The following is a 26,555-nucleotide window of genomic DNA, read 5'->3' on the forward strand; positions in this document are numbered from 1 at the left end:
TCTAAGAATAATTACAGCCTTGTGGAGGAACCAAGGCTTTCCTTTATTTAATTAGAGAAAAATAATTTTAAACCTTTTATTTTGTTACGTGTTTTCCAATAACTAGGGATTAATAAAAAAAAACAAGAACAGAATGGATCCATTAAGATTTTCCACAACCATACCACCACAAGAAGGATGTAGCTGAATTTATTTTTTAATATAATTTATTGTCAAATTGGCTTATATACAACACCAGTGATATAGCTGAATTTAGATGCCTCATTTGTGTTGTTCCCTCTAAATTATTTTCACCTTGCTAAGCAAAATAATAATAATAATCATTAAAATATTACTTATCAAGCCTTCATTTCTAGTATTGAGCTTACAATGTTAAGAATGTAAACACACCTAACAAGAAAATAAGTAAAAGCTAGCTACAGAGAATAATATGACTTTTAATACTGGGGGAACCCAGGAGCCAATAGCAGGAACCACAACTTCCCGGTGGTGTTTAGATTATCTTACTATTTTTGAAAAAGTGAAGGAAAAAAACACCAAGAACTACAACTTTTAAAAAATTCTCTAAAGGCACCACACCCTGTATGACCTTAGAAAAAGGGGGGTGGGGGGGTTACAGAATTTGGCAAACTACATTATATCCTGAAACCTACACCCTCAACCCAATAAAAATTGCTTTAAAACAGCAAAGAGGAAAATAAATGATTGTTTATTTTGCACACATTTCAAGAATATGCTATCCAACAGCATAAGTGTTTTAGATGATATTTTGTTAAAAAGTCAAAGTTTTAAATTATAATGTGAAAATATTGCTCAATTCACTTTCTGGTAATGATTTGAAGTCATCCTAGCCAGAAAATACTTCATTCCTAGGACTAAGCTAAGTTTTCAAAATTTAAAATTCAAAGACAAAGTATTAAACATGTCTCAATAAACGGAAAGCTATTTGAACATAAATATGCAACTGTATTTTCTTTTCTTAATTTATAGAATGATAACTGTGTTCATATCTTCACTAAAGAGTCAGGGTTCCAACACTGATGGTTCTGTTGTTGTTGAGACACATAGGAAGACATTGATGTTACCATATGATTTTAAAAGTTTACCAAAGGCCATATTATTTGCTTTTAGAAACACATATTTGACTTGGAACTAGAATTCTGACAAAAATTATAATCTTTAAATGTCCTGAGAAGCCTAATGTGTTAAAATTGAGACAGACCCAAGTGGACTTTGAAAGTGTGTATAAGGTCCATTTCTGTGAGACCAATTTCTAGACTTTCACCATGCAGAATTGGCATAATGGGCAGGGAACCAAAGAACTCCAGGCAGTAGGAAAGGGGAGAGGTAGAAAGGACAAAAGCCCCGTGGCAGATTCTAGAAAGAAAAGCAGAGTGGTAGGTGAAGTGACTCTTATTATCCAAAGTATATATTACCCAATCTCTGCAGTTCACTAGGTTGCACAGGGAATCAAAGTCATGGAAATATGGAAATATTCACCAATGAACCAACCACTTACGAAATCAGTTCCCTCTCAAACATTCCTTGCTGCCCAATATTAGCATCTAGGTAGGCCCAGTATGTTAACATCTTAGTTAGTCTCTGGTAAATTCATCAACCTTGTAAACATCTGAAAATGCAATGTAAATACAATGCACATTCAATCCACGGTGCAATATTGATCTCGTAAAAGATTCATAATTTCATAAAATGGATGCAAGTGATGTTGTAAGAAGTAGGAGAATGATGGGCTTTTTTGACAAATGAAGCCCCGGATGAGTTACTCCAGTGGACAACTGAAGGAAAGAGCTAAAGAAGATTGCTGACCAACAGTCCCTTCAAAAAAAGAATGATTTTTTAATGCCCAAGTATCAAAGAGAAGCCCATGAGAAAAATGAAGAAGCCCTATGATAAGTTTTCAAAAGTGATTTTCACTACATTATAGTGCTCTGAAAGTCAAGAGTGAAGGAAAAGATGTTTGTATTTTGCTAGAATGCATTTTGCAGGGGAAATTATACTCAAAACCCCCCCACATTTATTCATTCTTCGTTCATTATGAGAATTGGCACACAGTTGCAAATATAAAGGAAATGTTGAATTTTCTGTTCCATTTTTGAAGATAAACTCCTGAACAATTTTTCAGTATCTACTATGAAAATTTGGAGACTGTGTCAAGTAAATTTTAAGTGGCTTTTTCCAGTATAGTTAATCTCAGATATGGGCACTCTCCAATTATCTTGAAAGATGCCTGAACAACAATCCAGGGCAGTCATTAGATTGAAGGGGGGAGGGTGAGAGAGGAGAGAATGAGGGGCTGGACTCTCTCCTTGGATCCCTCCTATTGTTCTTTGAGGCACAACCCACATCTAGAACTTGGGTATAGTCTGCGCTTCCTTAAAAGTGATCCTCCAGCTGTACCACATGGAGCTCTAGCTTTGTAAGTGCTACAAATGTATAAAAGAAATGAAAAGTATCTGGAAAGCAATTTGTGTGAAAATTCTTTTATGCAGTCCTAGTGACAATGCAATATTCATGATATTTCCATAACATCTGTAGTTCTGCAAAACCACCAAACTGGAATTTCCCCACTTCCTTTGTCTAAGAAAATATAGAAGTATAGACTTATGATATTAATACTTTAGTGATGCAAGTGCCTCTTCTGAATTCACCTTTTTGGATACTATCAACATTTAGGAACTCCCCATAATCTTTGAATTCTTGTCCACAGACCCATCAGTAAATATTCTTGTGAAGGAGGCTTTTTAGAATTAAATATGGGTTCAATGTTTTTTGATATTTGTCAACATAAGCTATGAAGTAGACCTCCCCACTTCTTCCCAAGAATAAAACATTGGAGGCAAATTGTGTTGGTTAGCCTTTTTAGCTACAAACAACTGAGTCCATTCTGGCTAGCTCAAGCCATAAAAAGGATGGATGCATTTTTAAATAGAAGGTAGTTTACATTACCTTTAAGAGAATTGAAGAAATTATGTCAAGGCTAATGACCAAAGCCTGGCTTCCAAAATGGCCCATTGAGAAATCAGTTGCCATTGCTGCTACCAAGACTAAGCAATAAATGCAAGTACTCTAACTTATTGCAATTCTGATGGCTGTGAGCACATCAGATGCATTTCTGCCCTGGGAAACTCACCTTTGCAACACTCCTACCCCAAAGGCGAGATAACTATGCTGCCACCTACAGAAGGAAAGCTCATCACAGACCCTCTTTCCTCAAGTTTATCTCTTAAATCCAAAGTCTCATGCAAGTGTATATGATTGGTAACGTCTATGTCACATGACTGTGTTTCAGCTGCAAGAGAGGCTAGGAATTCAACTGTTTGTGGGGGAAAAGGCCATATACTGTAGAAATTTCCCCAAATATTAAAGGTTATTAAAAATATAATGGGCAGGCACAAATATGATTAATGCCCATGACAAGGATCTACAAAGTTCAATTAGCCTCTCTCCTTGCAACCCCTTCCTGAAGAAAACAGCCCCAAGTGAGTCTTCATGTATAAGGGTGCTAAGGCAATGCAATGTGTGTTGAATGAAACCAGCTCCACTCACCTGCCCATGTTGGGCAAAGTCTGCTGCTCTTTGTTGGTTTGGAGTGGAACTTTATCCAACAGAGGAACTTCATCATCATCCCTAACTTTTACTGAGTACTTAATTAATACACCAGGAACTGCATCTTGGGACCCATGCACTTGGAGATGTTGGGTATGGTGGACAGATGTATGCTGTTTATCCACCCAGAATCACTAATTTCATTCATTGTTCCTCCAGACCCTGGATGGAGCATGCAACCAAGAACTGTTAAAATCAGGGAGCTCTCCCAGGACTTTCCTACTGGACATATTGGGGAAAAGATCCTTCTACTCCACCCACCCTCCACCCCCACCCCCACCCCCATCCCTGCTTTTTTCCCCTCTGGCAACAGTGTGTAAGCAAATGATTTCCTAGGGAAAGAGGAACCAGCCTTAGGTGAACGCCTCAGAGCAACAGCCACCCACCCTCCACATGGAGATGGACCTAGAGAATTTGAAAAAGACTCTTTTGAGAACCCAGGATTCTACCACATTATAAAGAGACTTGGGTATAAAAAAAGATACAAAAGGCAAGTTTTAATTAAAAAACTAGCTTGATCCTAGAAAATCTTCAGTGTGGGACATTGATGGTAATGAGGAGCATGAAGTAAGAAATATAATTAACAGCACCAAATCCAACCAAAACACCTTGGAATCATTTTATTATATTGACATTTGGGAATGAACCCTTGCCTATAAGAATGATAGTTTTTTGTTTTGTTTTGTTTTAATGTCTTATTTATTTTTCAGAGAAAGAGAGACAGAGCACGAGCAGTGGGGGGCAGAGAGAGAGGGAGACACAGAATCTACAGCAGGCTCCAGACTCCGAGCTGTCAGCACAGAGCCCGACGCAAGGCTCAAACCCAGGAACTGTGAGATCATGTCCTGAGCCAAAGTCAGACGCTTAACCGACTGAGCCATCCAGGCGCCCCAAGAATGATTAGTGTTAACCGTAGGTAAGAAATATATTTTTATTTCTTAGATGTACTCTCCATATTTAAATAACCATATCCAATATATCGATCCAGTTAGTCATTCGGGTTCTTTTGTAGCTAACTCATCTAGCTATCTCACCAGTACTGAATATTACTATTATCATGAATCATACTGAGATGGTAGTTGTGTGCAAGGAAGACAATGCAATAGGGCCACATGGAGGAAGTGCCAGGACCCCTGAAGAGGAAAGGAATACCACCAAGACTGGCCTCTGACAAAGAGCCAAAAGTCTAGAAATGTAAAAGAGGAACAAGAATAACACCGTTGACTTTGCCATTCAAAGACAACGCTACTGCCACTCCAGTTCCCCTTCCTTTCCAATGTGTCTCTTCTACAATCGAATTATATCTAAGGATTTGAAGAGTTTGTTTTGATTCCAGGCCCTTCTTTGCTTTTGGAAAAGTCATGAATAAAGAAGATTAATGATAATGATTCTATAGTGTAAATATTACTACAATCACAGCTGACTTAGAATGACTTCCTAAAAGAATTGAGTGTGGATCTTTTTCTTTTTTAAGTCCATTCACAAGTAACTTCCTGTTTACTGATTGCTCTTCTTTTTAAAAAATTTTTTTTAAGTTTTTATTTATTTTTGAGATAGGGAGAGAGAGAGACAGCATGAGGGGGATTGGGGGTTGGTGTTGCAGAGAAAGGAGAGACACAGAAACTGAAGCAGGCTCCAGGCTCTAAGCTATCAGCCCAGAGCCCAGCTCAGGGCTCAAACCCACAAACCGCGAGATCATGACCTGAGCCAAACTTGGCAGCTCAACCAACTGAGCCACCCAGGAGCCCCTCATTTCTTTTCTAAACTGCTGTTTGGAGAAACCACTTCTAATCGCAGACAGAGCTGGTAAACCTACCTCAATTCAAATATCCCTTGTTTGTTCCTCGAGGAATAGATTCACATTCATTGCTCCTTAAACATCTGGAATAAAAGTTTGTATTTCCAGTTTGAGCCTGGTTTATGATGAGCTGCAGGATTGCTTAAGGGTTATTGCTTTTGGAAAATAAGATAGCTATATAAAAGACATTATCCAAATAAATATCATGTACAAAGGCATTAGAACTATGAGCCTGAGCCATTAAGAGACTCTTTAGCGTTTGAATTTAAGAGAAAACCAACAGCAAAATTCAAAAAGGCATACCTTTGCAGTTTTCTTTTAAGAATTTCTCTAGGGGTGCCTGGGTGGCTCAATCGGTTAAGTGACCAATTCTTGATTTTGGCTCAGGTCATGATCTCACGGTGGTGAGATTGAGCCCCAAATCCAGCTCTGTGCTGATAGCACTGAGCCTGGCTGGGATGTGCGTTCTCTCTCTCTCTGTCCCTCCCATGCATGTGCTCTCTCTCTCAAACTAAATAAACTTAAAAAAAAAAAAAATTCTTTAAAGAATTTAAGGATTAAAGAACTAAAATTAAGTTAAAATTTAAGGATTTCTGTAAAAGATTCATATATAATTTTAAAAATAGATAAAATTGGGGGCGCCTGGGTGGCTCATTCGGTTAAGCTTCCTACTTGGGTTTGGGTCACGATCTCATGGTTTGTGAGTTCAAGCCCTACGTCAGGCTCTGTGCTGACAGCTCAGAACCTGGTGCCTGCTTCGGATTCTATGTCTCTCTCTCTCTGTCTCTGCACCTCCCCCCCTTGTGCTCTCTCTCTCTCTCTCTCTCTCTCAGAAATAAACATTAAAAAAAATTTTAATAAATATATAAAATTATATATAACAATTATATAGAGAATTTATGCATGTAATTTATGCATTGTAGATATAATTTATTTACATTATAAATTATATATTATAGTATGTATAAATTTATATATATTTATAAATTTATATGTAGATATACATTATATACATATAAATATATTTTATATATATACAAAATGATGGCTATGGACACAGTCCTAAATGCATGATATTAATAAAACCCTGGGTCCTTTGCCCTTAAAATTCTAAAAACATTTTACATTTCTGTAAATGCTTTTGAAATAACCCCAACAAAAACATACTTCCTAAGAAACAAGTAGACTCCGAATATATATTTTTTCATTAAGATAATTGGAAAAGAAGATATATGTGGACAAACATCATGCTCAGTAAATTCTCAATAAAGCCCAAATGCTTGAACATCAACATATATTTATTGTGGGTATTAAATGGTTATTAATTTTAAAAATTAACATGAGACTTGTTTGATGGAATTTAATAGGATTACATCTCTTGATGGAGTCCAGAGCCTTTTCTGAGGGACACTGCAATTGCTGCTTCTTAACTGAGGGATATTTCCCAGATGCTAATGACAGGCGTATCCTAACCCAGTGGGTAGGACTAATTGCACAAGTGGGAAGTCGTAGCAACAGAAGCCCAGCTTGGAGCTGGCCTTTGTCTCTGTTTTCTCAATTGGTAATGTTTCCATTGGAAGCATTTAGGGATTTTTTTTGTTTCATTTTCCATTTACCATTGTGGTATATTTAGGTATTATTTGTACATATTGAGAATACTGAGGAAAATAACAGGAATATAAATATGTGTACTTTACATATGACTTCCTGCATGTTATCATTTATGCGTGTGTAGATGTGGATGCAGGTGTGAATGTGTATATGCGTCTGTGTGTGTACACATGTCTTCCATATACGGTGCTGGAGATACACTAACATATTTTCACCCTGTAGAGTTCCGTTTTCTAAATTCTAAACTGACCATCCTCTTCTGTCTGCTAGTTTTTCCTTCTAATGCTATAGCGTGTTTTTTTTTTTTTACCCTTTACTAAAGCTTGATTAGATTTTAATCTCAGTAATCCAAAATCTTTCTTCTCTCCCTCCCCCTGTCTTTCCTTCCTTTTCAAGTTATTGAGAGCCTGCTTTGTGCCCAGTCTGCATTAGGCCTTAGAGTAGAACAGACTTGGTTCATATCTTCACAGTCGAGAATGCCGTTTAATGTTGTTTCTTCAAATAATTAATCTCATTCATTTTGTATTGTGTTGGTCCTCTAAGAAGCAGACATCAATACAGACTTAGGTGTGCAAGAGACATATTTGGGGAATTGCCTGTGGGGGGAAAAGGGAAGAGGAAATGTGAGTAGGCAGAAGCCTTCAGACTGCACTGTAGGTCTGATACCTGTGAACAGAGTCAGCGAAATAAGGGGGATTGTCTTGGAAAAGCTTCAAACCACTGTGCATCATTAGCCAGGGCAATGAGGAGCTCCAGCAAGGAGCCTATTACAGGAGACTTGTGTTGGATAGGAATGGCATGACTCTGGTCCTCCCACCTTGCTCAGCCATTATCCAGGAGCAGCCTGGGTAGAGGTGGTCTTGGCACCCATCCCGCAGCAGATCCTGAAGGTATGGCAGCTGGAGGCTGCCAGCTAATGACAGTCCTTACAGCAGGTTCTCTCGTGAAGGGAGATCTACATGGTACACTCCCATGGCTGCCATAAGGGTAGATTTTAGAGTTTTATCCTCAGAGGAAACTTGATTCTCAAGCTCTTGGTATAGGTGGGAATAGAGTGGGAGGAGAAACGTTTCACTGCTGCCCCCTGTGAAGACTGCAGATATCAAGAAATTAACTTTGTGACACTTACATGAGTGCAGACCTGTGTGCTTCCCAGTTTTATCAGAGAGGTCATTATTTTGGGTGAGGCAAAACACTGGAAGTGCTACTCCACTGGAAGGGTATGTAGGAAGTGTATGTTTGTAATGATGCATTTCTTAGGAATCCTAAGGCTCTGTATCCTTTTTGCACTCTGGTCCCATAGTAGACACCTACCAACAGTCAGGTATAGAATTATATACACAGTAGGCATCTTGCATCACCTATGTCTTCTAGATCGCTCATGTCATGGTTCTTCCTGGGCTAAAAATCTAGGGGCATCTTTGGATTGCATTTCCCGTTCTCTTAAAATGAAATAAAACCAAAACCAAACCATCTCACATCACTACCACCAACAAAAGACCTGCAGCAGAGGAAAAGAAAGACTGAGCATGAAAAATGAATTTAAAAAGAAAACCTAGAAAACCAAGTGATTATTTCAAGAATAATTAATGACCCTAGTGCACTTTGACTGAACCTTTCTGCAGGTTGCCTCTCATCAGATAGCATCAGATAGAGGTTCTGAGAACTTAGGCAGCCCACAGTATTTTAATGAACAACATACCAGGCAAATAACTCCCCACATTCAAAATTATTACTACCAAGAAAATGTTGAAAAACCAGAGCCAATAGTCAACTGAACTCTTCAGAGCAAAAACAGACAAGCAAACAAATAACTGAATCAGTAAGTGTCTAGGTATGTAGTATGTCAGGTGAAGATCTGGTGATTGGACTTTTTTTTTTTTTTATGTCTGCAAAAACCACTAGAGAAACAGGAGAAACTTGCTTCTTGGCTTCCAAAAAGCCAAGGAAATAGGAGAACACCAGACACAATGAAGAGCTAAGAAGGTGATGAGGACATCATCTCTAACTGTTGCCTCTTTTCTACTTTTTTTGGACATTGGGTCTTTATGTGTCCAAAATACTCACTCCATTATGTTAATTAATTTAGAAACATAACTGTGATTCCTTTAATGTTTTCGAAGAAACAATAAATTAGAATGCTTAGTAAAATTTAATTATCTAGATCTGTACTGTCACTAGCCACATGCTACTATTTTAATTTAAATTTACATTAATTAAAATGAAGTTTAAAAACTCAGTTCCTCAGGTGACTAGTCACATTTGGAGTGCCCAATAACTACAGCTATTGGACAGCTCTGATCTAGGTGATTGATTAGATTTAAAAATAAATTGGCCTGGTATACAGGATAGTCAAATAGCTTCTCACTTGCAAATGATTAAGTAAACACTGCATTTTTTTGGTTTTAATTATTTAAGCAATCTCCATACCCACTGTGGGGCTTGAACTCACCACCCAATATCAAGCCAGCCAGGTTCCCCAAAGAGCGCATTTGACTTTAGCAAATGCTTATTACTTCTCCTTGCTGTGAGAACTTCCCTCCCTGCTTTCCTTCCTCCCTTTGCTTTGTTTATCCTTTTATTGTCTGGTGAGGAAAGTTATGCTTCCAAACATTCTCAATGGGTATAGCCTCTACCTCCCACCTCTGGTGCTGACAGCCCAAAAGGAAGGGTAAAGAAAAAGAGAGACCTCAGATCAGTTAAAATATCAAAATAGCAAGGACCTTTCTGATCAGGTTAAATTCAAGTTTTTTTTTTTAATTAAACAAAATTATATTATCTTAATTTTATATTTTATTTATCCAAGTAATGATAAAAGAGCTCAGAGTTATAAAAAATGAAAAATATTTTTGAAAATCAAGAGAAACAACTTAATTATATTTTCAGAACAGATTTTTAAAAAATCAGTGGCTTATTTCTAAAAATTTTTACAATATGTTTTAAAGAAATCAAAAATATTTTTATATTTAGTTTGGTCAAATGTCATATATCCAATTAGGACACTAGTCCTATTGCTTAAATCATTAATAAAATCTTACCCATTAAAACAGGTACTAATTTTGAATTGAGTAGTGTTTGCATGAATAAGAACATTCATTCATTTTATTAATTGTGCAGCACATATGAATCTTACAGTGACAGATCTAAGACTCACAGAAATGTAACTTTCTCTATTACTCTACAGCTGAAATTAAACCATCTCTTAAGCCCTATATGGCAGAAAGCCTCATCTTGCCTATTGACTCTAAACTCCATCACTTCCAGATTTTTCTCAGTTAATTTTGGGTAAATCCTCCAGCAAGTCAACTGTCATCACTTCCCTTCTCTTCCCCTTCTCCAAGGCATGGTCTCATTTATTCACTTATCAAGTATTTGTTGAGCTCCTACTATGTACCAAGACCTAGGAATTGAGAATATGATAAAGAAGACAAAAAGCCCTTGTTTTTAAAAATTTTTTTATGTTTATTATTCATTTTTTAGAGAAAGACAGCATAATCAGGGCAGGGTCAGGGAGAGAGGGAGACACAGAATCTGAAACAGGCTCCAGGCTCTGAGCTTTCAGCACAGGCTGCAAGATCACAACCTGAGTGGAAGTCGGATGTTTAAATGACTGAGCCACCTACACGCCCCAGCCCTTGCTTTTATGGAACATATGTTTCAGGTGGGGAGCTCAGTGGACAGCTCTGGAGCTGAAGAAATGGAGTCGGATAAGAGGGTGATGGAAGAGTGTCTAAGCACTTAATAAATTCTTTTTTTTAAATGTTTATTTTATTTTTGAGAGAGAGAGAGAGCGCAAGGAGAGGAGGGGTAGAGAGAGAAGGAGACACAGAATCTGAGGCAGGCTCCAGGCCCTGCACTGTCAGCACAGAGCCAGACACAGGGCTTGAACTCACAAGCCATGAGATCATGACCTGAGCCGAAGTCGTACCCTTAACTGACTAAGCCACCCAGGCGCCCCAATAAATTCTTATTGATCAACTGAATTTGTTTCTTACAGGCATTTTTTTCTCTCCATTAATATGAAAAGTTGTATGGAATTGAAAATATGACCAATAGCAGAATAAAATGACATTGAGAGATATAAATAGAAAATGTTTGTAGGATCAAATGGTTTTCTAAAAGTATCCTCAAGACAATATCAGTAAATAGGTCTGATTATCATGTTTTGGTGTACTGATCTTGTTGACTTTTCCTGTGTCCCAAATCTGAAGGTCACCGACCCTGAGCTCAATCACCTATTAGCCAGAAGACCTTGAACAAGTCATTTAACATATCAAGGGTATGATTTTATCACTGTTTGAATAGGACAATAAAACTATCACCCCTACTTACATATAATAGTTGCAGTGAGGATCAAGTAAAAGGAGAAAAGGGGAACTAAAATTAACTCGCATGTCCTTTATGTTCCCAATCCTGTGCTGCTTGGCTTATAGATTCCATCTGTCTTGACTTTCTTGGTCGCAAGTGGAAAACAACCCAAATGGCTTTAAGCAAAAACACAACACATTGTCTCTCTTAACTGAAAAATCCAAAGATAGATCTAGGCTCAAAGGTGTTGCTGGAACCCAGTCACTCTCTCACCTCTGTTCTTCTCAATGTTGGCTCAGTTTTCAAACATTACTGTCCCTTGTGGTCACAAGATGCTTCCAACAGCAGCAGACCTCATTCAAGTCTATTAGACAGAAGTAATTTTCCTTTTCCTAGGATTCCCAGCAAAAACCTCAATGAGTTTTATTGACTCTTTTGGATCATGTACCCATCCCCAAACCAACCATTGCTACCAAAAGAAAAGTCATATTCTTTCTAATTGGCTAGGATGAGTCACGTGCCCATATCTCAAGCCAATGGTACAAACAACACCACCATCATTTTATGAACCGAGAGAGGAGTTGGTAATCTCTGTGAAGGAAATTGTGCTATGGTTTCCAGTAGAGGGAATGGACAAAGCAACAAGTATCAATTACCTGTATATAACTTTTAAGGCCCAGGCCCCACACAGGATGATGGTAGTGCTGGGAGGCAGATGGGAGGGATAAACAGTGTCACAAGACCATACAAACTAGTATTCCTCTGTTTTTACCTCCACCTGCTATATGAGAACATGAGTCCCTCCCAAATTATGGGAGGAATTGTCAGCTTCCTCCCAAATTATTCTGAGAGTCCCTGGAGATTTCAGCAAGGAGTCTCATGTATACATGTGAAACATTTCTTTTGGGTAGCACTCAGGACTTGTAGCCTTTTCCCCCTTTGCTGTGGCTTCCTGTGATGTTTCTGTGGCTGTCAAGGCTGAGGTGCTCAGAGCACAATGCTGTTGCTGCCGTCCCCAATGCCCTCCAAAGAATAAACACTGCCCATGCTGCTGAAAAAAACAAACCCTTTAAAAAGTGGTGTTTCTTCCCATGTCTCTGGCAGGGACTCTGTGTGAGGACAGTACCCTTCACTGCCATTTCTGCCATCTGGTTCCTCTTACCTGACAAATGGGGGTCAGGTGGTGTGTACCCAGCCAACAGGTAAGCCTGGGCTGGGGCTGGGGCACAGCTATTTGCGATTGTAAAGCCCAGTCTATGGAGCCATGGAGCCAAGGGAAATTCCTAGATGCAGTGCCCTTTTCAAGTCCCAGTTCAAAGCCCACATACAGGGAGATGGGGGGAAGCACCAAGGTAGAGAGATGGACATGAGCCTGAGTTGATTGCCTGATGATTTTCCCACAGCTGCTCTCCCAGAGCTTCTGGCCTGGGCAGGCATGGTATTCTGGGAGGGGAGGTACTTATTCGGCCACAGGCATTTTAGTCAGTCAGCCTGGGTGTCTCCACTTTTTCTTGAAGTTCTGTCATGCTATGAGTTCCTGGGGACTGCGCTGGCCATCAAAATACACAAGAAACTTCTGAAAATCATGCCTTTCCTTCAGGGGTAGCTTATTCCTGCTTCTGGGGCAGGCCCAGTGTTACAACTCTTTCTCTCTTAGGGCTCCTCCTTTCTGCAGATCCATGCCTGTGGCAGTGATAGCAGAGGAGTTGATTGCCCTGCTGGTCCTCCAGGCAGTCCTCAAACATGTAGCGTAGACATTATAAATAATAATAACGATGGGGTGCCTGGGTGGCTTAGGTTAGGCTTCTGACTTCAGCTCAGGTCATGATCTCACAGTTTGTGGGTTCAAGCCCTGTGGGTGTCAGACTCTGTGCTGAGAGCTCGGAGTCTGGAGCCTGCTTTGGATTCTATGTCTCCCTCTCTCTCTGCCCCTCCCCTTCTCACGCTCTGTCTCTGTCTCTGTCTCTCTCTCTCTCTCTCTCAAAAATAAACATTAAAAATTTTTTTTAAATAATAATAACTATATCTCATACTAACTGAAAGCTTACTATTATTATCCATAGTTCGAGGTGAGGTTCACTGAGGCAAAGAAAAGTTTAGTAAATATACCTTTTATCCCCTGAGGCCAGATATTTTTTCTGTCTCGATCCCTGATGTGTTTCCAGTGCCTAGCACAGGGCTGACCAATAATAGTTATTCAGTAGATTTTTTCTTTTTTTTTTAAATGTTTATTTATTTGGGAAGAGACCCCACACACAAGTGGGGGAGGGACAGAGAGAGAGAGAGGGAGATACTCAGTGCTGTCAGCACAGAGCCTGACGAGGGAGCTTGATCTCACAAAGTGAGATCATGACCTGAGCTGAAATCAAGAGTTGGACGTTTAACTGACTGAGCCACCCAGGTGCCCCAGTAGGTACTTTTTTCATTGATGGATGTGCAGCAGATGCTGTGATGGGCCTCCTTGATCTCTCATTTAGGACCAAGTCATTTGTTCCCCCTGCTACTGGGACATCAACTGCTATGGGCTCCCAGTTGGCATCTGTCAGGAATTTCCCACAGGACAAGATTTATAACCCCTCACTAAGGACTGCACCCAGTGGCTGGTCTGTGAGGGAGTCAGAAGATCAGTCCCCACTTGGGACTACTCTAGAACTATCCCAGTTCCCACTGAAGATGAACTCAACTCGTCCTCTGTCGCATCTGCTTTGCAGTTCAATCTCTCCCTCTGCCCAGTCTTGCTTCCCTCATTTCTCTATAGGGCCTGTCACTGACTACAGCCTTCAGTGAACCACCTGCAAGCAAGTCTCATCTGAGTTTGTTGCCAGGGAACTTGGCCCAAGTCACATGGAATATGTTATTTACTCAGCCTTGTGGCTCTGACCCCAACAATCCTGTCTATAGATTTGTCCTTTTTCTAGTGCTGTTTGAGGTGACATGGCTGCTGGTTGTTCCAAAATGTACTATCGCTGTTATAAAAGTCTTTACTATCCTCACTGAAACCTTGAAAATTCAGGAAGATGCCACTTCTCATCTCACCTGCTCTCACTAAGCTTGGAATTCTTTGTTCAGCTCTGGGAGCCAGGGATGGCTATCTCACCCCACTGCCCCAGAGCAGATCCCTGCCAGGCTGCAACGATAGCTCAAGACATAAAGAAAGATGCTTCTTCCCTTTGAGGTCCTCTCAGAAGCCGCCCTCCCCGCCTGCCCCAGCTTTACAGCCCTTCATTTGTACCCTCCACCCTGGCATCCCTCTTGGGTCATGCCAGTTGCCAAAGCTTCAGTGACCAACTCCAATGCTCCCCAATGAACTAATGGTATCTCAGCCATTAGCTCAGTCATCTCTTTCCCACAAGGCAAATTCCCTTAAAGCTCTCTTGCTCTTTCTTCCCATCTGCCTGTTGTCAGGGCCACATTACGTACTTCTGAACCACAAAGTGGGTCCACTTCCTCCCCTTAGCTCCTCTATAAATTTGCCTGACTCTCCACTTCCCTCACCTCTCCCCAGCAACCACCAGACACTGAGAAGATTGAATATGTCAGAGCAGAGAAGGAGGGTGAAGGTGGAAAGGACAACATCTACCGAGACAGGGTTTAGACAACGTCTTGTTATATACAGCAGAGGAGTAAAGAAGTCAGATAAATCTGGCTTCCTTTCTTACCCATCTGTGAAATGAGGACACTTCATTAAGTGGTTAAGATAAATAAGATAATGTATGTAAAGCACTTGGCATTGTGCCTGGCATGGAGTGGGTGCTTAATACCTGGAATTTGTACTAGTTCTAGGTTTTTGTCTTTCAGTTCCAGTCCACGGTTCTATTCTCTGCTTTGTGGTGCTGGGTCTCTCTGGGACTCTACAGACCACATTTTTGCATAACCAGTTGCTCCTTGTTGGACGCTGCCAATGGGGAAACCAGAGGGACATCATAAGACCAGAGGAGGGAGAAGGAACTTGCTCCTTCCCTGGGGGCTTATATCTACTTCTTGTTCCCCTGTTCCACTTCAGCAGTGCTCGCTCATCTCCGCAGAGGCAGTTCCTTCCTGGAGGAGTCTGAACCCATTTTGCAGATTCCCCCTCACTCATCGGAGCGGCCTCATTGCACCTTCTCAGAGACACCAGCACCAGCCCACTTGTACCCTATCCTCAAGGGTCTTGGTCCCTCCTCCAAGTTCTTCTCTTACCCACCTCTAGGGGAGGTAGCTACTTCCCACAGGTGCTACTGCTATGATTTCTTAGTGTCTTTGTTTACTTTTCAGTCACTTAGTTAACAACTTTATACCTAGGTAATAGTTTTATTTTATTTTATTTTGAAACAATTTTTAATGTTTTTTATTTATTTTGAGAGAAGCAGAGAGAGAGAGAGAGAGAGAGAGAGAATCCCAAGCAGGCTCCACACTGTCAGTGCTGAGCCTGATGCAGGGCTCGATCTCACAATCTGTAAAATCATGATCTGAGCTGAAATCAAGTGTTGGATGCTTAATGAACTGAGCCACCCAGGCTCCCCTGGTTAATAGTTTTTTATATTACATTTTCATTGCTCAGTAACTGGTATGGTTTCTGTCTGCTGACTAGACCTGCTGGATACAAAAGTTTTTCCATTTTATGAACAAGAAAACAGGGATTTGTGTGGGATGAGGCATCTCCCAAGGTCATGGAGTGATTCTTTGGGCTTTGAATTCAGGTGTACCTGACCCCAGAACTATACAGGCACACTACATACCATATAGCATGGCTGAGATAAACCGTGTTGCTTCCACCAGGTCATTGTCACATTTTCATCCCTGCCTTGGCCCCACCCCGTTGTGGCTGGGATGCACTCCACCTAGTACCCTGGGGCCCAAAGCTAAGGATAAAGCACAGGTGCTGCACAGCTGAAAATGTGACATTGAGCGCCTCCAAAAATGTGACATCGAGTGCCTCTGAAAGCTAGGTTCCTCTTTGAAATCCCCTATTTAACTAAATTATTTTAACCAAATTCTAACATTTTCATTAAGTAGAAAGGAAAAAAATAGTAAATCCATTACAAAACTTTTAGATGCTAGTGGATCTAAAAGGATTTGCTGACTGTTATAAAACTGTTGTGAGTGGGGGCACCTGGGTGGCTCAGTCAGTTAAGCATCTGACTTCAGCTCAGGTCATGATCTCACAGTTTGTGAGTTCAAGCCCTGTGTTGGGCTCTGTGCTGACAGCTCAGAGCATGGAGCCTGTTTCAGATTCTGTGTCTCCCTATCTCTCTGTTCCTCTCCCCCTCTCAAAAATAAATAAACATTAAAAATATTTTTAAAAAACCCACAAAACTGTCGTGATTGAAACTGATTCTGTAGGCTTGATCCAGAATTCGGGGGTTGGGGGCTGAATGTCAAAACACAGTTATTTTAATTTCACTTAAAATTTTTTTTTAACATTTTATTTTATTTTTTTGAAAGAGAGAGAAAGAGGCAGAGCGTGAGTGGGGGAGGGGCAGAGAGAGGGAGACAGAATCTGAAGCAGGCTCCAGGCTCTGATCTGTCAGCACAGAGCCTGATGCAGGGCTCAAACCCATGAACTGTGAGATCATGACCTGAGCCAAAGTTGGACGCTTATCCAACTGAGCCAACCAGGTGCCCTCCATTTCACTTTTATTATTTTCTAAGTAATCTCTATGCCTGATGTGGGGCTCAAACTCGTGACCCCGCGATCAAGCATCACATGCTCTACGAACTGGGCCAGCCAGGCGCCCCTCACTTTTATTTTAAAAAGTGTTTCATGGAGCACTTTTTGATGGAAGACAGGTGGTCAGAGAGGAGAAAGGGAGTTAGGCCAAAAGAGACATCTTTCACATCAAACAAGGATGGACTGCTCATCTTTAAAAGACAAGAAACCAGCATTCTAAGAGACTATTTGGGGAAGTCACAATGACATTACTGGGAATCTGGCCAAAGTAAAGACTATTACTGGATGTTTCTGATTTTGTTCAGAATATTCCTGGAACTCACTGTCTTTATAATGCCATACAGATAGAATTTTTTTCTAATATGAAGAATGCCACAGTCCATTAGTAAAAATTAAGCTACATTTTAATTTTATTATAATGAATATCTCATCAGAAATGGAATCCCAAAGAAAAACAAATGAGTTGTTAAATGATCATTGTCAAGAGATAATGAGTAATGTTACTAGATGAATGGAAAAAGCCATAATGCAACATGTTTGTGAAAATAAGAAAATACAATCCAACTCCTGGATCATTACCTAGGAATGAGGGCAGGGTTCTCATTCCAGGCAGTGATAAGTTGTTATGCTTGATGTTTCTCTGCTAGAAAAATCATGTAAGCAAAGAGTCATTTTTACAAGGTCAAAGAACTAAGGCCACCTAATTTTGTGTCACCATGAAAGAATGTTCCTAGGAAACTCACTGACACATGTAATTTTTGTAAGAAATTTGTTCTTAGAATCATTCCAGGGAGTTGAACACTCAGAATTTATTAAATATTAAGTGTTGCCAAATAAAAGCCAAGAAAAGTGAATATTTCTCCTATCTGGCTGCTTATCTCCTCTCTCATCTTCCAATACCTTAATCTTTCACTGACTGTATTCTACCTGGCTATTTTTTGGAGGTTGTTATTATTTATGCTAGTTACTTATTACTGAATTTTAAAGGAAAAATGACAGAATCTATTGACTTTTCTACTGGTCTGAAAGGGCTTCCTAAAGTAGCATGTTTTACAATCTTCTGTAGGACAGTTACTGAGAACACTGTTAGGGCGTTTCCTAAAATTATTTTTCTCCATTCTTTAAGTCAGCAACAAGAGCAGAGAGAAGTCAGCAAGGTCAGGGTGGTGTCTTAATTTGGAGTCTTGGTTCAATCATTCTTTGTCTATGTGACCTTGGGCAGGTTACTTAACCTCTCTTAGCCTGAGTTTACTCACTTATAAAATGGAGTGATGATACTAGCCTCCTCTCTCTCCTCCACATTATTTCCCTAAGTGAGGGATCTCACTTTCCTCTTTGGTTCCACATTGCTTACCACTTCTGTGCTGAGGATACCCACACCCCCACCTATAGCCCAGCCGTCTCTCCTATGGTTCTGAACTACATTTCTGCTTATTTTGCAAACAACTTCACTGGAATGTCCCTCAGGCACCTTAAATACATTATATGCCTGGCACGTAGTATGTGCCCAGAGAGTTACTATTTAATGAAAATGCAAGAACTCAGAACAGGACTACAGTAGGGTTGCCTCTTGCCAGGGCATCAACTGGTTATGATAAAGAAACACTTCTATGGAGTTCATTAAAACTTTCATTCATTCATGGTTGTTGAACTCTACTGCATAAAACAAGCTTACAAAATGCTAAGTAAGCTACAAGCCATGCTTTCAAGGAATCTACAGTCAAGTAGGGGCATAAAAGAAACATCCAAATAACTTAGGTACAGAAGATGAGGAGGGGTATGAGAATGGGACAAGCATTGAGCCCTGCAGAATCAGGTTGTAGAGTAGTGGGGTTTCCAAGAGCCAGAGATGGGCAGTGCAGGGGGGTAAGGTTGTACCTGGAGAGACGACAGTGCCATTTTGGGTGGAGGAAATAATATAAACCAAGAAATGGATCTGGTGAACCATGCATTTTACTTGGGGGAACAGTGACTAACCCGTTTGGCTGAAGCACAGAGTGATTTATGGTAGGAGAATAATAAGAAATAAAGCTGGTTGAGCCAAATTTGGAGAGCCCTGAAGAGTAAGTAGATCAGGAAGTTTTTCTTTTTTTAAGTGTTTATTTAAATTCCAGTTAGTTAACATACAGTGTAATAGTTTTAGGTGTACAGTATAGTAATTCAACACTTCTGATCAACAGCCAATGCTCATCACAACAAGTGCCCTCCTTAATCCCCATCATCTATTTCACCCATTTTTTTTAATAGGTGCTATTAGGCAGCCACTGGTAGCATTCAGACTCACTTGAGTCTCTTGCCTTCTTTTTCCCTTCCAACCAGGCCCTCTCTCTTCTCCTTTCAGCCATACTTCTTGAAAGCCATGCATACTTTGTCTGAAATTCTTATCCGCTACAAGACAAGATGGCTTGTCTCATCATTCTACTTGGATCTGCCTTATCAAATTTGCCATTTGGTTGTCCATATCATGCTGACACACTAACTATTCCTCCTTCACTGTCTTCTCTTGGCTCCTGTAACCCAGCATGTCCTTGGATTTCATCCAACATCTTGGACTGCTCTTTCTTATCTCCTCAGCAGGCTTGTCCTTCTGTGCTCATCCTTAACTATCAGTATGCTTTGGGCGTCTGACTACATGCCTCCTCCTTCTCGTCTACATTTCTCCCTGAGGGATATCACTGTTCTTCTTCAGTTCCACGTCAGTTACCACTTCCATGGTGAGATCCCCATCCACAGCGCCACTGTCTCTCCCATGCTTCTGAATTACATTTCTGCTTATTTTCCAAACAATTCCATCTGTATGTCCCTCAGGCACCTTAAACCCAATGTGTCCAACTGAACCCATTGGCTTCCTCTGTCCTGTAGTCTCTGTCTTAAATGGTACCACAATCCACACATTGCCCAAACCAGAAATCTGGTGTCATCAGACCTTTTCTCGTCTCCTTCACTTCCCACGTCCAACCACCAAGGTTTATTCATTGCTTCTACATGTGCCTTAAACCCATTTGCCTCTCTTTATCCCCACTATCATTGTCTTATATTTTTTGCTAGTCCTAAGTGGCCTTCCTTACAGTCTTGCCTTTTCTGTCCATCTATTCTTTACATTATAATTTTTTTTTTCTTGAACTGCAAATACTGTTACCTTAGTCAAACCCTTTGATGGCCTTCATTACTCTTAGGGATGAGTTGCAGACTCATCACAGCTTACATGCCCTATAGGATCTGTAGATCCGACACTCAGATGGGTTTATCTCAAGATTGTTTAATTGTTCCCCATTGCCATCAGAATACAGGCCAAATGTAGGGGTCCATAAGATGTTTTATTCCCTGGCTTCTGCCTGCCTCTCTCATCTCTGGGCTCACACCTCTGTGTACTCTGTCCCCCTATCTTCCTGAGCCTTTTCCAGGTCCTGGGATGTGCCACAGTCTCCTCTGTGCCCAGGCTGTGCACCTGCTCCATCCTCTGCATAGAGTATTTATATTCCCCTCTGCACTGACATGTCCTGTTTATTTTATGATTTTCCATGGTCTCTTCCTCCAGAGAGAGTTCTCAGAATTTCATGTCCAAGTTAGAGGCCGCTACTGTGTGTTCTAATAGTCCTTTTTGTTTCTCATAGGTTTTATGCTTTTGCATTGTGACTGTCAACTCACTTGTCAGATTCCCCTTTTGGACTGCATGGAAAGGACTATGTCTATCTATTTATTGTTGTATCCTCAGCACCCTCCACCAGTGTGCAGCACTAAGTAGCTATTCAACAAATATGTGTAGGGGGAATGAGTGCATGAACTCAACAGAAGCTATGACTATAATAACAAAAATATTTAGAGACAGCAGCTGTTAAATACTACAACTCATCCATTCATTCAATCATTATTTACTGAGGACCTACTATGTGCCAGGCGTTGGGTTGAGAAACTAATTATGAAAAAGCTACAGAAATATAAAACAGGTTTATAATACAATCTGATGTAAAATAAATAAATAAACAAAACGAGAATACAAAACTTTATGTTGACTACGATTATAATTCTATAAAATATGTAGGCAGCAACCTGGTGTTGTGCAGTGGTTTTTAAGGTTTTCCATTTTTAGTTACAGGCTTTTTGTTCAAATAAAATCTTTGAGGCTCAAAACATGAAACAGAAAAACCAGAGGTATATAGGGGTGCTTGATACAGGGGTGGGAGCCAGAGCCTGTCCATGCTTCTCTTCCCCTTCTCTCCTCTGCCCCTGTGCCACCACCTCTACTCCCAGGGGTGAAGGCAGTCTCTGTGGCATGTTCAGAGAGGAGGAATATTTGAAAAGCCCCAGCACAGACTTCTGTTTAAATACTGCGGTTTAAAAACACACACTTTTCTTTGATCCCTTCCAAAATGCCACTAAAATGACAGCAAAGAAGTGGAAAAGGCCAAGGTCCACAAGAACAGAGGGAATGGGTGGAGTTCATGTCCACTCTTTTTGGAACATGGACAGGGGCTAGATGAGTGGAGACTAAGCCATGAGAGTTGTGAAAACTGAAACATAATTATCTGAAGATGGGGAACTGTGAAGAAGGAAGCCAGTCTGGGGCACAGGACCCTGGAAAGGTCCTGGAATTGGAGGCACAGATTCTTCTGAAAGAGAGGGTAAGAGGCAGGGCTACAAACAGGAAGTTTGTGCAAACTCTTCTGCAGGAGCAGTCAGATCACAGATTCCTTCCCCTTCTCTTAACAGCCAAATGACTACCTTTCTCCCACCCGAGCAGAAGCTGGCCTATGCTCAGAAAGTGAACCAGAAGCAGCTCCAGACTCAGCAACAGAGGCCAGGCCAGAGTCGTAGAAACACCATACTGAAAGGAGAATTAACTGATTGGTTTAGGGTTAGACATGTGACACAAACTGGGCCAATTGAATCCATCCTTGGCATTTTTATATTCTGAGGCTGGGAGAGAAAAGCAGAGTTGGAAGCCATGTTGCTCCTCCACATAGAGAAAGACTATTGAAATAGGAAAGAATGAATGGAAGAGAGAGTGTGAGAGAAAGACAGACAGAGAGAGAGAGACAGAGGAAGGAAGGGACAGAGGTTGATTGTGTGTCCATGTGAGTGTCCTGGATGCATTGAGGCCCTGTTCTAATCTTTGAGGTTACTGGCTTTGACTGGTTCCTGTAACTCTTTCTCTAATTCTATAAACTACCCAGTATCCTTCCATATCAGTTTTCTAGGGCTACCACCACAAAGATTCAGTGGCTTAAACAATAGAAATTATTTTCTCATGGTTCTGGAAGCTAAGAAGTCCAAGATGAAAATGTTGGCCGAGTTAGTGTCTTCTGAGGCTTCTCTCTTTGGCCATCTTCTCCCTGTGTCTTCACAGGGTCTTCCCTCTGTGTTGTCTGTGTCCTACTCTCCTCTTCTTAGAAGGACACCAATCAGATTGGATTGGGCCCACCCATACAGCTTCATCTTACCTTAATTATCTCTTTGAAGGCCCCATCCCCAGATAGAGTCACATTCTGAAGTACTTGGTGTTAGGACTTCAGTATATGAATTTTGAGGAAGGGGACACAATTTAGTCTGCAAAACTAATATGGACAGAAAGTAAATAGATTTTGAAATAAGTTACTTCCAATTTAGTGTGTGCCACTTGCACCCAAAGAGCTCTGGCTTATCATTCACTCAGCTCTTATGAACTGCCTTGTGGACATTATAGTTTTCCTTAACTGTTTTTTTTTTTTTAACCTGCACTACCATTAACTTTTTCCTATGTTTATGTTTCTTAAAATGAGAAGTATATCATAGTTTGCACAGCCTATGAAGCCAGATGATCAGATTAGGAGAGCTCTACTTATTAGCTGTCTGATCTTGATGAAGTTCTTTACACCTCAATTTCCTCATCTGTAAAATGGGGATGGTGGGAATAGCAGGTTGTTGTGAAATTCAATGCGTTAATGAATGCAAAGCATTTAGAACAGATACTGGCATACAGTGAGTTTTATGTAAGTGTGTGCTATTATTTATTCATTCAGTAGTCTCTAGAAAATAACTATGTGTTATGTACATATAGACGCTTAATAAATATTTATTACCAGTTTTGAAATTACTCTCCATGCCCAACATGGGGCTTGAACTCATGACCCCAAGATCAAGAATTATCTATTAATTCTACTCCATAAATATATGTGCTATAATAAGAGGTTCTTAAAGGTAACTTCAAATCTTCATTAATCAGTATATTGTTTTTTTTTTTACATTTTTTTTTTTTTTTTTTTTTTTTTTTTGGGACAGAGAGAGACAGAGCATGAACGGGGGAGGGGCAGAGAGAGAGGGAGACACAGAATCGGAAACAGGCTCCAGGCTCCGAGCCATCAGCCCAGAGCCTGACGCGGGGCTCAAACTCACGGACCGCGAGATCGTGACCTGGCTGAAGTCGGACGCTTAACCGACTGCGCCACCCAGGCGCCCCATTATATTGTTATCTACCAATCTAAAGTTTCTTTATAATGGTCTTTTTCATTGTTTAGTCAATGACCACTATAAACAGTCGTAACTCTTAAATACTTCAAGCAAGTTGATATAATAAACAAGTATAGAGCCATTTTCTTGGACTTTAGAAGCTCTGTCATTTAGGAGGAGGACCTGGGGTAAAAATAAGGGTTGCTTGCGCTGACCCTGGCTCTACCCCTGTACTGTGAGTCCAGACAAAAGTCTTACATTCTTGTTGGCTTCATTCGCATACTGAGGCTGGACTATGTAAGCTTTAGGGTATCCAAGGCTAACATCCTATATTACTTATCTTTGAAAGAACATCTTATTTGATCTGCTCAGATCGTTTAAAAATTACATTGTCCCTCATTTCCTACTTTGAGTATAACTTTTAGAAACTCTGACACATAGTTAGGTGTATATCTGGGCATCTCTTACATGAATGAGAAATAAATTATCAAAATTTGGCAGAGAACAGGGTGCTTGGGTGGCTTAGTCGGTTAAGCATGTGACTCTTGGTTTCGGCTCAGGTCATGATCTCATGACTTCATGGTTCAAGACCTGTGCTGGATTCTGCCTGGCAGTGCAGAGCCTGCTTGGGATACTCTCTCTCTGTCTCTCTCTGTCTCTCTGTCTGTCTCTGCCCTCCCCAGCCTGCACCGTCTCTGTCTCTCTCAAAATAAGTAAATAAACTTACAAAAAAATTTGGCAGAGATCAGTAGCAATTATAGTGTCTTTTAATAAGTTGAGGATTTTATTTCTAATGAGTAACCTTGCCCCTCAAAGAAACTGATAAGGTAATCACTGTGATAAGATGAGATGATAAGAAAACAATAAAATGCTACTTTATTTTATTGAACTTGAACTCCTTGGCCATTCTTAATTTCTTCAGAATAGTGTTTTGAGTCCTGGCCCTATAGTCAATTGATTAGTCAGTCTGCAATTATAGAGTCTCTGGCACTGCTGGGAGTTAGGGATGGGGGCTGGAGGATGCAAAGAAGTGGAATACATGATGTCTGCTCTTGATGAAGTTCCTGTCTTGTGCCAGAAACACTCAGAAATACAAAGGTGTGCACATTCCAACGTGTGCAAAGTAACACCACATGTGGTACTTTCATTCAACAAAAATGTATTGACTGTCTGCTCTGCTCCTGGTACCAGTGCTGAACCAGACAAAGTTCTAGTCCTCATCGAGGTGACATTTCAGTTAAATATACATCTTTGAATAAAAGAAAAGGCAAGGTAGAGTGAGGGTTAATCTCCCTGCATTAGCCTAGTGGCAGATTCCTACCCGAGCAGCAGGGGGCAGTCTCTCTGGGTTGGGCAACTCTCAAGGTCTGGCTCTGTGGATCTACAAAGTAGTCTTAGCACTCTGGGAAGCAGCAGTGCACCTCCCATATCTGACATACAGGGCAGATCATTGTGCAACTGACCCTTCTCCATACAACATTATTTCCAATAATAATACTGAAATGAAATGAATAATCATAATAATGGACAGAAAAAAACAGTGAGATTTTTCTTTTATTGGACTTTGAATATATAATCATGCCAATAAAAATAAATAAGTAATAAAATGACTTAGTATAGGATCAAAAAAGAGGGAAAAGTAATGGATTCATATGTTCAAATTTCATTACTTTTTTTCAAATGAAAGGGAAAAAACATATCCCTACATATTAGTCTGCCACGGAAATGAGTAATAACATTACAGATTAAGAGTAATTTGTTAACAAATAAAAAAATGATGAAAAGGAATCAATTTTATTTATTTATTTATTTATTTATTTATTTTTAACATTTATTTATTTTTGAGACAGAGAGAGAGCATGAACAGGGGAGGGTCAGAGAAAGAGGGAGGCACAGAATCTGAAACAGGCTCCAGGCTCTGAGCTGTCAGCATAGAGCCGGATGCGGGGCTCAAACCCACCGACCGTGAGATCATGACCTGAGCCGAAGTCGGACGCTTAACCGACTGAGCCACCCAGGCACCCCAAAAGGAATCAATTTTAAATCTTAAAGATGCTATTCAAATACAGTAAATATATTTCTTGTATGAAAACTTGCACTCACAAAAAAAAAAAAAATATATATATATATATATATATATATATATATATATATATATATATATATTATAGCTTGCAGTTAGCATTGTTTTAAATTTTAATCACAAATAACAGCTCCAAGTGGCCACATAGAAGGAGAGGACTGAAGAGAGAGAATTGAAGTAGCAAAAGTTCTGTTATAATTACTACTGCCATTACCTCTTTCAGATCTAGCGTTTAAATGCAGAAGCATGGGGTGCCTGGGTGGCACAGTCGGTTAAGCGTCCGACTTCAGCCAGGTCACGATCTCGCGGTCCGTGAGTTCGAGCCCCACGTCAGGCTCTGGGCTGATGGGCCTGGAGCCTGTTTCCGATTCTGTGTCTCCCTCTCTCTCTGCCCCTCCCCCGTTCATGCTCTGTCTCTCTCTGTCCCAAAAATAAATAAATAAATAAATAAATGCAGAAGCAGGGGCGCCTGGGTGGCTCAGTCGGTTAAGCGTCCGACTTCAGCTCAGGTCATGATCTCACGGTCTGTGGGTTCGAGCCCCACCTCGGGCTCTGGGCTGATGGCTTGGAGCCTGCTTCCGATTCTGTGTCTCCCTCTCTCTCTCTGCCCCTCCCCCGTTCATGCTCTGTTTCTCTCTGTCTCAAAAATAAATAAAAAACGTTAAAAAAAATTTTTTTAAATAAAAAAATTAAAAATTAAAAAAAAAATGCAGAAGCAGATAGGGGCACCTGGGTGGCTCAGTCATTTAAGTGTCTGATTTCAGCTCAGGTCATGATCCCACAGTTTGTGGGTTTGAATTCCACATCAGGCTCTGTGCTGACATCTCAGAGCCTCGAGCCTACTTGGGATTCTGTGGACTCTGTGTCTCCCTCTCTCTTTGTTCCTCCCCTGCTCACGTTCTGTCTCTCTCTCTCTCTCTCTCTCTCTCTCTCTCTAAAAAATAAATAAACATTAAAAAAACATTTAAAAAAATAAATAAATGCAGAAGCAGATAGTTCCATCTGAGTTGAAGACATACAGTGTGCCCAAAGCAAGCATGAATGATTCTGAA

The 26,555-nt window shown here is 40.4% G+C and overlaps 1 long non-coding RNA gene across 2 annotated transcripts in view; it reads left to right on the plus strand.

The window, feature by feature from the left end:
* LOC131511958 (uncharacterized) overlaps positions 1–26,555 on the plus strand; it is a 43,017-nt gene that overhangs the window by 1,607 nt on the left and 14,855 nt on the right. The window contains exons 2-3 of one of the 2 annotated variants that reach the window (XR_009261839.1): positions 4,338–4,543; positions 12,449–12,546. This is a non-coding gene — a long non-coding RNA (uncharacterized LOC131511958). The remainder of the gene's footprint in view (positions 1–4,337; positions 4,544–12,448; positions 12,547–26,555) is intronic. The other variant, XR_009261840.1, reaches the window with a different exon arrangement.

Source organism: Neofelis nebulosa, chromosome 5 (genome assembly GCF_028018385.1).
Source record: "Neofelis nebulosa isolate mNeoNeb1 chromosome 5, mNeoNeb1.pri, whole genome shotgun sequence".
NCBI lineage: Eukaryota > Metazoa > Chordata > Mammalia > Carnivora > Felidae > Neofelis > Neofelis nebulosa.